Below are 12,251 nucleotides of genomic sequence, written 5' to 3'. Positions count from 1 at the left end.
CCCCAGAGAATGTGGCAGGATGMTAATTCAGGCTTCCTAATGAATTCAGAGCCTGAACAAATCAAAGAACTGTGTTTAAAATAATTAAAACAAAAAAAAACCCAAAAAAAACAACCAAACAGCTACAGGTGTAGATTGTGAACTGGCATTATCCTCCCTTGTTTAAAAATGACACGGTAATTGTAATGACAAACTCTGTTATAAATAGACACTTAATTACAATATCTCAGGTCTGCCATCTGCATTTTCACCACCTCAAAGGCAGAAGTTGATGAAAGTTCGCTGCAAAATCAGAGACCTAACCAAGACAAAAGGAAATGTAAAGTTCAACCAAACCCAAAATCTGCTGCTTTTCACACCCTCCGCTGTCCTTCAGGCACTTTTCATGGGAGGAGAAAAGAAATGAGCCCGGAAAGCGCCAGCAGCTGCCAGCATGGGGACTGTCCCACCTTGGGACAACCTCTCCCAGCACATCCCAGCCCACTGTTCAAGGGAGATTGAACATCCTGCACCTGAATTTGGACATTTTGGGCGTTTTCTTCCTTCTCTCCCTCCAGGTCYGTGGGTCCAGTGGCTACAGCAGCTACCATAGAAACCACAGTGCCGCTCTGCAGCACACGGAGCAGATGTCACACACGGAGCAGCAGGAATGGGAATGTGGGGAGGGGGGTGGATGCAGGAGGAGGAGGAGGAGGAGGAGGGAAAGCAGCATCACACGCTCACAATGAACTGTTCCCAGCAGAGGGAGTGAGTCATTCCTGAAGCAAACTGCAAAGCTGCAGGATTTTTCCCCTGCTGCTCTCAGTGCACATCCGCAAACGCGGACGTGCCAATCCCCATCCTTTGCTGGATGAAGGGGGAATGGAATGGCAAATTTTGAGGAGCAGGTGGAGGCCCTTCATGCCTTCTTTTCTCAGTCCTTGACAGTCAGTCCAGCTGTTCTTCAGAGAGAAACAGTGAGCAGAATGAACCCCATAATCCAAGATGATCATCAACCTTCTCCACCACTGAGACGAGCCCATGGGATGCTCGGGGATCTTCCAAAGGCACTCCCTGAGTCACATCCCATAATTTCTCAGCATCCTGATAAACCAGGGAGATTCCAAATGTGGATAGAGAATCCTCATCCCTGGCCTCTCCCAAGCGTCCCTGCATATGGCAGGGCTCCAAATGAGATGATCTTTAAGGTCCTCCCAACCCAAACCATTCCATGTTTTTGTGATTTACCAAGTTCATGTCAATTTGTGGATCCCAGCTCCCATTGGCTTCTTCTCCCATGATAAACTGCTCAAAAATAGATTTATTTTTGTGGCACAATGAGATTATGGAATCATAGAATCATTGAGGCTGGAAAAGCCCTTGGAGACCACTGAGTCAGCAGATAGAGAACCATCATTTGTTGATGTAAATCCACCCACAAGACAAGAGGAAACGGCCTCAAGTTGCACCAGGGAGGTTTAGATTGGATATTGGGAATAATTTCTTCCCCAAAGGGGCTGTCCAGCTCCACTGGTGGAGTCCCCATCCCTGGAGGGATTTCAAAGCTGTGTGGATGTGGTGACATTTGGGGACACAGGGCAGTGGTGGCCTTGGCAGTGCTGGGGGATGGTTGGACTCGGTGACCTCCAAGGGTTTTTCCATCCTAAACAATCCCATSACTCTGTGACTCTAAACAAATCTGCTTTTGTCTCTTGTACAGGTGATTGAGCCCCTTGTGCTCTGCTTTCTAAAAAACTCCAATTTCCTCGTGATGTAAATTAAAGCCTGACCTAAAYCAACTCCCTGAGACAGAATTATGCTGTCATTTCCAAAATGCCCTTTAGAGCTTTTTTTCCTTTCCTCTCTGTCCAGGACAGTATAGAAATATGACATTTTATGAAGCCAACATATATTAAAACAGGGATTTTACACCAAAAAGTCACTCACTTTTTGAGACTAGCAAGCCATAATACATTACGATGTGCTGTACATTTATAAATCGTTGGCTAATTCAAAATAAAAAATCATAACAACCAGTCTGGAGCTGAGTTTGGTTTCCTCTGATCTTAATGTTCAAAATTAACCCCTTTGTCTCAAAGGCCTGGAGGGACAGGACACAGGGAATGGATTCAAACTGCCAGAGGGCAGGATTAGGTGGGATATTGGGAAGGAATTGTTCTCTGGGAGGGTGGAGAAGGGCTGGAATAAATTCCCAGAGAAGCTGTGGCTGCCCCTGGATCCCTGGAAGTGTCCAAGRCCAGGYTGGAYRGRGYTTGGAGCAGCCTGGGACAGWGGAAAGTGYCCCTGYCCATGATCCTTAAGGTCCCTTCCAACCCAARYTCTTCTAYAATTCYGTGATRAATCACAAATAAATGGGATGGAACATTTGCCAGGCCCTCCTTCAGCTGGACTGTGGGATAAATTCACAATTAAACACAGCTACGACAGCAAAAATTATAAAAAACCTGATATTTGCTTCTCCAGACTGTAAATATTTCCGTGATAAGCCAATATCTACAAATGTCCCTCTCAAAACTCACTTGGGGAATGTTCATCCCATCTTCTGCTTTCCACAGCAAAACATGAAAAGCACAGAATCCTCTTTTTTGTCATAATTTATAAATCCCAACAGAATAATTCTGCTGTGTCTCATTTATGAAATGGTGCTCCGGCAATCACACAAATATGGACAAATAACTCAAATTACACAAAACCTGGTGGTTTTTGTGGCACAAAGAGAAGGGAAAAGCTCCTGATTCCCTGCCCTTGCAGAAGAGCTCGAGCCCACTAGAGGGCAATGAAAGAAATCAGGATTTCTCCAACCCTGGAAAATCCCCTAATTTCGCACTGAAGGTTTTTCCTGTGATAATATATCACGGGATAATGGGGGAATATATTTCCTAGGATTGCTGGCACATAAAATAGCAGGCACATACAYATAATGGCGAGAAGAGCCGGATGAAAAATCACCATCCAGGATATAATTAGCTGATTGAGATAAAAATAAAAAATATTGCAGAAAATAAAATGATGATGGCATTAAAAATGCACATTTGTGTRTGTATGTGGAGAAGGAGGAGGGATGCTACAAACCCACACTGTGATTTTCTAACTCTTTTTTTTTCTTCCAGATTTTTTTTGATGTTTTAATCTCCACAAAACTTCAGGGTCTGGGCTGAAAGTTATCATTGTTGGAGAAAACTGACTTTTCTAAATTTCTAGGACAAMTACTCAGCCATTTGTGATAAATACATCTGTATCTATTTAATCATTAATAAATATATAAATTTAAATATTGTGTTTTTCATATTAAAAATATTGAGGATGGTATTTTTAAGGAATGCAAAAATATTGACGTTTGGGTGTCCTTCAGCATGAAACATTGGCCAATAAACACAAACTTGTCTAATTTTTCAGTTTTTTGAGGAAAATGTGGGTTTCACATAATCAGGCGATGGTTAATATCAGAAATTTTAGARAAGGGCATGAGCACCCTGCAGCACTTCAAAAGAGACAACAGAAACAACATTGGGCCCATTTGAATGTGGGTAAAACAAAAATATATTAAAAACAAACAAACAAAAATAAATTTTAAAAGCCACACAAAAAAAAACCTCAAACAAAAAAAAACCTAACCCCACCCAAAAAAACTTCAAAAAAATAAAACAAGACAAACAAAAACACCCTCCCCCAAAAAAATAAATGACATTCAAATGATAAGGAATATAATTAGATTAACAATCGCCAATCAGCGCTTTTGTAGAAAACAGGTCAAATATAAACTCAACATCTGTCTGTGATGCCATTACAAGTTCAGCTGACACAGGAAACTTTGCAGATCCAATGCAGTGAAGATTTTGTGTTTGATTAAGTATGTTGTAATTTTTTTTAATGAAAAAAAAAATAAGTGCAATATGGTATTGACAAGGGGAATGATAACTGGATTAAGATGGACTTTCAACAGGATTGTTTCACAAGGYTTAGAAATAACTCAGAAATTGGTGCTGGTACAACTGGAAGATCAGGTGAAAGTCAAAATTACTGACCTGGTCATTGGACTGGAGTTAAATCCCAAATTCTACATTTGGGAAGGCAAAATCTAAAATTTATGTGTCTAGGAACAAAGAATAAAGCCAAATCCACAGAAACAGGGGACAGCCACAGTGTAATCAGAGAAGCAACRTGGCCTTTACCCATGTCATTGATGAAATTCATTCCAGGATTTTGCRTCCAGTTCTGGTATCCATTGTTTTATAGGAAGAAAAGCTTCTAGAAAGTTCAAAATTATATTTTAAAAATCCTTTTAGTGTAGGTCACTGGTATTCCARTGCCTAAAGGGGYTCCAGRAGAGMTGGAGAGGGACTGGGGAYRAGGGATGGAGGGACAGGACACAGGAATGACAGGGGGCAGGRACAGATGGGATATTGGGAAGGAATTGTTCTCTGTGAAGGTGGGGAGACCCTGGAATAGAATTCCCAGTGGAAGGTGTCCCTGCCCATGGCTGGGGGTGGAATGGGATGAGCTTTTTTGTCCTTTCCCACCCAAACCATTCCATGATCCTCCTAAAGGGATGGCGCCTCTTTGGTTTCCCTGAAAAAATCCAAAATTCCACYTTCTCCCATTTTCTGGATGCAGCTCCTCCTCCTGCCCTTCCYCATCACCTTTACAAGAAGCATAAAACACTTCTTCTTCTGTGAACACCTTAAATACAACTCAAAAAAAAACCTGGTTTAACCAAACCAACTAAAAATAACCGAAGCACAGGAGAAAGGAGTGGCCACAATAGAAATGCATTAACCCCAAAAATCCACAGGAAGCTGCTTGCTTGGGGAAAGGTCAGGATTAAATACTGAATTTAAYAGTGGGGCTGGAAGCAGGGATTCATTGAAAGCGATTTCTCAGTCTTTGATGACTCTTCCTGCACACACTTCCATGGCCCTGGCCTAGGAGGAATGTCATAATGCTTTAGGAAGCAGGAAGATAAAATATATTTTGTGCACCTTATGCTGGGTAATTGAATTTATTTTCAGACCCAGTGAGTAAACAACACCTAATAAAAGTCAGATAGAAAAAATACAAGTTTGTCTTTGACTGAAAGGATTTAAAAGAAAAAAAAAGGGAAGGATTTCAGAAACACAGATCTGAGGGAAAAAAGTGGAAAATCTGAAGACTGGGGAAATGTGGAACTAGGAAGAAAAGGATGTGGGACAGGATCACATTACAAGAGATTCTTCCCTGTGAGGGTGGGGAGGCCCTGGAATAGAATTCAAAGAGAAGCTGTGGCTGCCCCTGGATCCCTGGAATTGTCCAAGGCAGGCTGGACAGGGCTTGGAACAACCTGGGTGTCCCTGCCCAAGGCAGAGGGTGAGATGGGATAGGCTTTAAGGTCCTTTCTGACCCAAATCCCATTCTGGAACTCTGATTCCATGACAAAACAAAAGGAAAGACCAGTCTACAAGAGATCTGCGGAAGTCAAAAAAGGAAAAAAAAAAAAAACTTGATGGAAAAAGTTCCCAAGACCAAACCAGACATGACAACGTTGCTGCCTAAAGCACCCTCTGATTTTTCCTTCCAGGAAGCATTGATTTGTTTTCCCCAAAGCTGAGTGTTCTCTTTGATAGAGCAGCACACTTCAAATAGAAAATAATACAATTCTGTGACAGTTCTTTGGGAACAAAAACACTGAAAGGAACCAAACTCCTGGGCCAGATTTTTATCTCAATTGCAGTGCTGGAAATCCAAAGTAATTCCATGGATTTGAATGGTGTTGCTCTGAATTTGCAGCTTATGGATGAGCTGCACTGGGTCCTGGGAGAGAATTTCCAGAGTTTTTTAAGCAAATGGTAACATCAGCTGGAAAACAACCTCAGCAGAGATGACAATTACCAATATAATCAATCATCAACCATCTGGGTATCAAATCATGGGACCTGAGTGTTTGAGTGGACCCTCCTGTGTCCATATCCAGAGGTCCAAGCAGGATATTTTATAAATGTTGAGTACCTGACATTTCCACATGAGAGCTCTGTGGAGCTCAGAACTTCCTGAAGTGTCATCACGCTCAGATACAATTTTTGCTTTGTGTTTTCCAGCTGGATAAACAGTGGGGAGGTGTTCCCTGAGTATTCATTCCTGGCTCAGGCACACTTCTGTCCTTGAGGAGTGTTCCTGGATCCCACAGCTCTGCACTGAGGATAAAAAAAAAAACTGTTTGGAGAGCAGAAGTAATGCCCCCATGCTTGTTAAAAATGCGTGTGTCACTTTAAAAAAGGCTTTTTGTTGAATATTTTTAATTTGTATGGAAACCTCAAACCAGGCCAATCTCTCTCCCTCTATCAGCCCACTGCAAACCTTATCTTTCACCAGGACATGGATTTCACAACATTTTCAGACATGGTGGGACTGAACCCATCTGGAAATGATTCCTCAAGTTTGTTTCCTGAAAATTTTTGCCAAGGAAAGTTTTAAGGGCTGTGTTTAACCCAAAAAGAACAAGAACAGCACCATTTAACGATCATCATCTTCCTTTTCCCCTGGCATTTTCTGGGCTATTTTACCCTGTCCTCCCCATAGCTCATCTCTCAGTTGAACTGAGCTCCTTGAGAGCTTCCTGAAGAGCAGGAATTCCATCCTGCTCCCAGTAAATCCCTGTGGACACTCAAACCATCACTATTAAGATCATTACCATATTTATTTATGTACCTTTATGCTTGTGAAACCTTCAGATTGCTGCGACAGATGCATAATCAAGACCAAGAAATTCAAAAATCTTTACTAAAGCCTTTCAGGAGGATCCCAAATGCCCCTCACCTGTGTGAGGGAACATTTCCAGGCTGATGGGAAGGGATTTAACCTCTGTGCTGGCATCAGTGCAGATTCCATCTCTTTTCCTTGGCATTGGGATGAGCTGTGCCCAGCTGGAGGCCAGATCAGACAGGGCAGGACCCCTCAAACAACACCTCAGCCCTTTAAATCTTCATTTTCTGAAGCGACACGCAGATCTGCCCCGGAGACTGAGAATTCATCTGCCTAAGGACATGAAAATGGGATGTCGACACAAATCCAGCGTGTTTTTACATTAATGGCAAGCTGAACAGGGCAAAGCAGGAAATGTTTTATTTACAACCCACTCTTGGAGTCAAATCCATTTGATATTTACATTCGTTTATTACAGGGCAATTTCTAGCATTAGTTTAAATGTCCAATATAAACTTCACATTCCCAGTGCAATAAAGCAAACGGCTCCTTCGGTGACCTCCACGACCTCCCAGATGAAAAAAAAAATGATTGCAAAATACAAAGTATGGTTCCATCCTGCTGTTTCTGGTTCTAATTCCAAATGCAAGATTGGCTATATTTGCAACAGTCAAAGGGGTAAGTGAAATGCCCGGCCTTTGTCAAGTGAAGACAATAAAATATATATATATATAAAAAAAAAGAAATCTTGCCTTTCTCAGCATGAATAAAAATAAACACTGTGTGCTGCATTCCTGGGGAATGGGAATAGCAGCAGAATGCACTCGGTGTGGGGTGGTGGCACTTCTGTGCCTCAGGGAATGCCCATCCCTGGAAGTATCCCAGGCCAGGCTGGATGGGGCTGGGAGTGACCTGGGATGGTGGGAGGTGTCCCTGACTATGGCAGGGGTGGGATGGGCTTTGAGGAATCCACCACCTCCCTGGGAAGCTCATTCCAACACTGAATCACCTTTTCCATGAAGAAATTCCTCCTGATCTCCAAACTGAACCTCCCCTGGTGCAGCTTGAGTTCATTTTCCCTCTCCTCCTGTCCCTGTTCCCTGGGAGCAGAGCCCGACCCCCCCGGCTGCCCCCTCCTGTCAGGGAGTTGTGCAGAGCCACAAGGTCCCCCCTGATCCCCCTTTTCTCCAGGCTGAGCCCCTTTCCCAGCTCCCTCAGCCTCTCCTGGTGCTCCAGCCCCTTCCCCAGCTCCATTCCCTTCCCTGGACACCAGGAGCCAGGTGGGAAATTTGTTTTCTTCTACTGATTGGGACACTCTGGGCAGGAAGAGGAAGAAGAGACAGAAAGGAAAGGTCCTGGAATTTATTCTCAGGGTTAAGATCTGGGTTTATGCACTTTGCAGCAGCTTCACATTAGGGACACTGTGGGAAGGCAAATCTGACACCTCTCTCCTTTCCTGTGCAACAATCTCATCCTGTTAGCTGCTATTTCCACATTTTGGATTATTTGGATTATTTAGATTATTAGACCCCTCCAGGTCTCTCTTGTCAGGAGGGTCCCAGAGCTGTCCCCAGCACTGGAGGTGCCCCAGCAGTGCCAGCACAGGAGATTGGCACTCTCCTGGCCCTGTTGGCCACTCTATCCCTGGCACAGCCCAGGGTCAGTGACCTCCTGCCCACCTAGGTACATCTGGCTCGTGTCCATCAGCACCCCAAGGCCTTTTCCAACTCTCCAGCCCCTCTGCACAGAGCTGTTCTCACCCAAATGCAGCATCTTTCCCAATTGTGCCCAGCCAATTCTTAACTCAGCCCAGAGGAACCTGCCCAGCCAATGTGCTGCTGCATTTTCCAGGGATAAGCCAGAGCAGACAGTCTCAAAGGCTTTGAGAAGTCCAGGTAGACACATCCACAAGTTCAYCCTAAGTTCAACGCTTTTATCTCGCTGCCACTGCCATCAAGAAATGGATTAGGATTAGTTTTGAGAGATTTTCCCTCTGAGGTGCCTGAATTTTCGCAGAGCACCAAAGAAGTGGAATTTTCCACAGTTACGGCGACGTGAAAAGATCTCACAACTGCTCACACAAAACCTCCTCATCCACAGCCCAGTGCAGCTTTCTCTGAGAGGGATGAAGGCACAAAGGGCACCTCTGCAGCACCCAGAAATGATTACAAACCTAAGAAAGGCTTGGTTTATCAGAGCAGCTTCGCTTGTCTCCACGAGAGCCACCACCATCAATCAGGAATCAAGTTGTTGCCACTCACGGCAGAGCGAAGCGGAGATAATTCGACACATAAAGCTCTRAATTAGACGTAATTTGAAGAGCAGCGTGCAGGTGTTATTTTTTTATTGGCTATTGTATTGCTTTAATAAAAACAATCTCATTTTGAAAGAGCCATTTAACTTCTTTCCCAGTCAAAAATCACGTGAAAAACCATCTCCCAGGCGAAGGCTGCTTGGAATGCATGTAGCACATCAGATAAAAAGGGGGATGAAAGCTGTAAATTCCTGCTGCTAGGCATTCCTTCATGGAATTAACCACTCAGAATTGTGGATCCCAGAGGTCTGTAACAGCCCTTCCTCCAGCTTTGACAAACACAATCCTGAGCACTTCACCTCCTTGCAGGTTGCCACTCCAAAGCTCATTGCACCGGCCGGGAAACTCCAGCTTTTCAATCTCTTTTCCCCAATACCAAATATAAAACTCTTATTTTTGCTCCTGAGGGTTTTACTGGTTCGCTCCCACATCATCTCACAGGAAGCTGRTGGAAGCTTCCCAGTGTCTGCTAAAGTGCTGAACTGCAGGGATTGTTGCATCTTTTTCTGGCCACAAAAAGAAAAAAATTTCTTTTTCTTAATTCATGGACTCCTTTATTCCATGGAATGCATCCATCCATTATCTCTGCCCTGGAGGCAGGCTGGGAGAGCTGGGGGTGTTTACCTGGAAAAGGGAACGATCCAGGGAGAGCTCAGAGCCCCTTCCAGGGCCTAAAGGGGCTCCAGGAGAGCTGGAGAGGGACTGGGGAAAAGGGATGGAGGGACAGGACACAGGGAATGGCTTCAAACTGCCAGAGRGCAGGGACAGATGGGATATTGGAAAAGAATCCTTCCCTGTGAGAGTGGTGATGCCCTGGCAGAGGTTTCCCAGAGAAGCTGTGGCTGCCCCTGGATCCCTGGAAGTGTCCAAGGCCAGGTTGGACAGGGCTTGGAGCACCCTGGGGTGGGGGAAGGTGTCCCTGCCCATGGCAGGGGGTGGAATGGGGTGATCTTTACATTCCCTTCCCACCCAAACCTTTCTGGATTCTATGAAGGGGAGGCACTCAGTGTCTTCTTGGAGCCTTAAAACAAATGTTAGTACTTGACAAAACAACTGCAAGGTCTAATTCTGACAAAAAGAATAAATACAAACTTCTTCCCCCACTCTGATTTCCCTCTTTGGATTACAATTGCCTCGATAATTCCTTTGAAAACCAAACCCAGCCGAGCAACTGTCTTGGAAATTGAGTAACCTCAGGTTCAGCTGTATTAAAAAACCTCAGCTTCAGGCAAAAGTGCTGGAACAGCTCATTCACAGCGATTTCACCGAAGCCTGGCCCTCATTTGATGTTTTCTGATTACATTTCCATTGTGTCACCRTTCAGCAGCAGCTCTGTTGTGTTGCAGTCTCTGTCACCAATAGCTGACTCTGCCTCCTGCACTCAGCTCTCTCAGCAGCCACAGCCCCACACCCCAATAGGAATTCAGCTCTTTTTGCCATTTTCAGCTCTCAAAACAGTTGTAGGAATCACCAACAAGTTCCAAAACTTAAAACAGAAGTGGCCTTGAAGGATACCTGGGCTCGGGGCATGCTGAGGGTCTCACTCACAGCCTGGCGATAAATCTGATTATTGACACTTAAAATTGAACCCCAGAATCACTGAAGGTGGAAAAGTGCTCTGAGGTCATCGAGTCCAACCATTCCCCAGCACTGCCAGGGCCACCACTGACCCATGTCCCCAAGTGCCATATCAACAGGGCTTTTAAATCCCTGCAGGGATGGGCACTCCAACACTGCCCTGGAAAGCTCTTCCAAAGCCTTGTGGGTTTCAGATGTTTATATCCTGACCACCCTTGTGGGTTTCAGATGATTTCTATCCTCAGCAAACAAAAATATTTCCTTTAAACTATCAGCCTTCCCTGTCTTTCTGAGAAAAACACCAMAACTCATCAGACAAACCCATCATTTTCTGATTGAAGGGTGTTTTTAGGGGTCTTCCAGGCCCTCAGCTTGAAATACATTTAAAAGCACATGCACAATTACTCAGTGAGCAAAAAAAATAAATGACATTTTGTTTTTCTTCCTTTGCAGTGCCAAAAAAWCTCTGGAGTCACCCATGCACACTGCAGTTATTGCAGGATTTTTTACTCCTTCCTCCCTCGGTGCAGGCACCACTGCTTCTCGTGGAAAAATTGTGCCATTCCCACATTTTTATCCCTGATTACCTGGCATGTGTCACTGCCAGAAAAAGCTCGATATTTATTGTAAATTGCCGCAATAATAAGAAAAGTGGCTGCATTACATTTGCATTCAAATAATGGAAGGCGCAGCGTTTAATCCGAAAAGGGATTCCTGAACAAATTGTTTGCTCAGTGTGTTTCCCATACAAGCCCTGCACCGCTCCTGCAATACCCCAGCAGATAATACAGGAGATATTGTTGTTAATAATACATGGGAAACACACATCCCTCAKGAATTTCTGTGCATATTTGCTGGGTTTTCTCAGCTGGCAACACCGTCCCTTCCTTCCCCACTTCAGCGCAAAAACAAACTCTACATGTGCTCACTTACAGTTGTGCCTAATTATATAAATGTCCTAATTACACACACTTTTCAAAGTAGGTAAATTTTAAATGGTGCCATTAAGGAAATCTATTTGATGATGGAAATCTCTGCAATATCACATTGCAATCTCACACGTGGCAATTTCGCTTTCATGTCAGTATTTATTTAATGACAAATAGCGGCAGAGGATAATAGAGTTGGGAAAGCAAATTAAAGCTGTAAGATTTGCAGGGTGATGCTGGTCAGCAGATGCTAAGAGAAAGGAATAAAAGGAGTTTGGAAAAGCAGCGGATCTAAGGTAAATAATGACTAAAAAGAAGTTTTGAATGATAAATATCTTCCAAAACCACCAGATAAACACCTGCAAGGCTGACTTAWCCCTATCAGGAAATACAGAAGTCAYTGAGCATTTCATTTAAAACCACAGTTATCAGATCTGGAAATTACTTACCTGTAGTTCTGAGCATTTCAAAATAATTCCACCTGCAAGTAGGAACCAGCCCTGGGAACTCACCCAGTCAAACCCACACTGGTGAAAACCAAAGTTCTGCACAGGATTGCAGCACAWGAACCTCCTTTTTGGACCTTCTGGCTGATGTAAGAGTGGGTTTTTTAACTCTTAAGATCAAACATACACCAAAACTCAAAAAATTAACACTCCTGAGGTMATTGTTTAATGAAATAAGAATATTGATATTCTTTCAGCACTACTTAAGTTTACTGTGCTGAGGTCCCAGGTGAGTGGTTTTTTTTCCCT

General features: G+C 43.8%; 1 protein-coding gene across 1 annotated transcript in view; it reads right to left on the bottom strand.

The window, feature by feature from the left end:
- Nucleotides 1-12,251, bottom strand: part of MSRA (methionine sulfoxide reductase A) — a 232,551-nt gene that overhangs the window by 72,037 nt on the left and 148,263 nt on the right. The window lies entirely within an intron of this gene.

Source organism: Malurus melanocephalus, unplaced genomic scaffold (genome assembly GCF_030028575.1).
Source record: "Malurus melanocephalus ecotype Western Australia unplaced genomic scaffold, MMel_1.1 scaffold_354, whole genome shotgun sequence".
In the NCBI taxonomy this organism is placed as follows: Eukaryota; Metazoa; Chordata; class Aves; order Passeriformes; family Maluridae; genus Malurus; species Malurus melanocephalus.
Note: the sequence above shows the minus strand (reverse complement) of the source record. Positions and strands in the feature narration are given on the sequence as shown.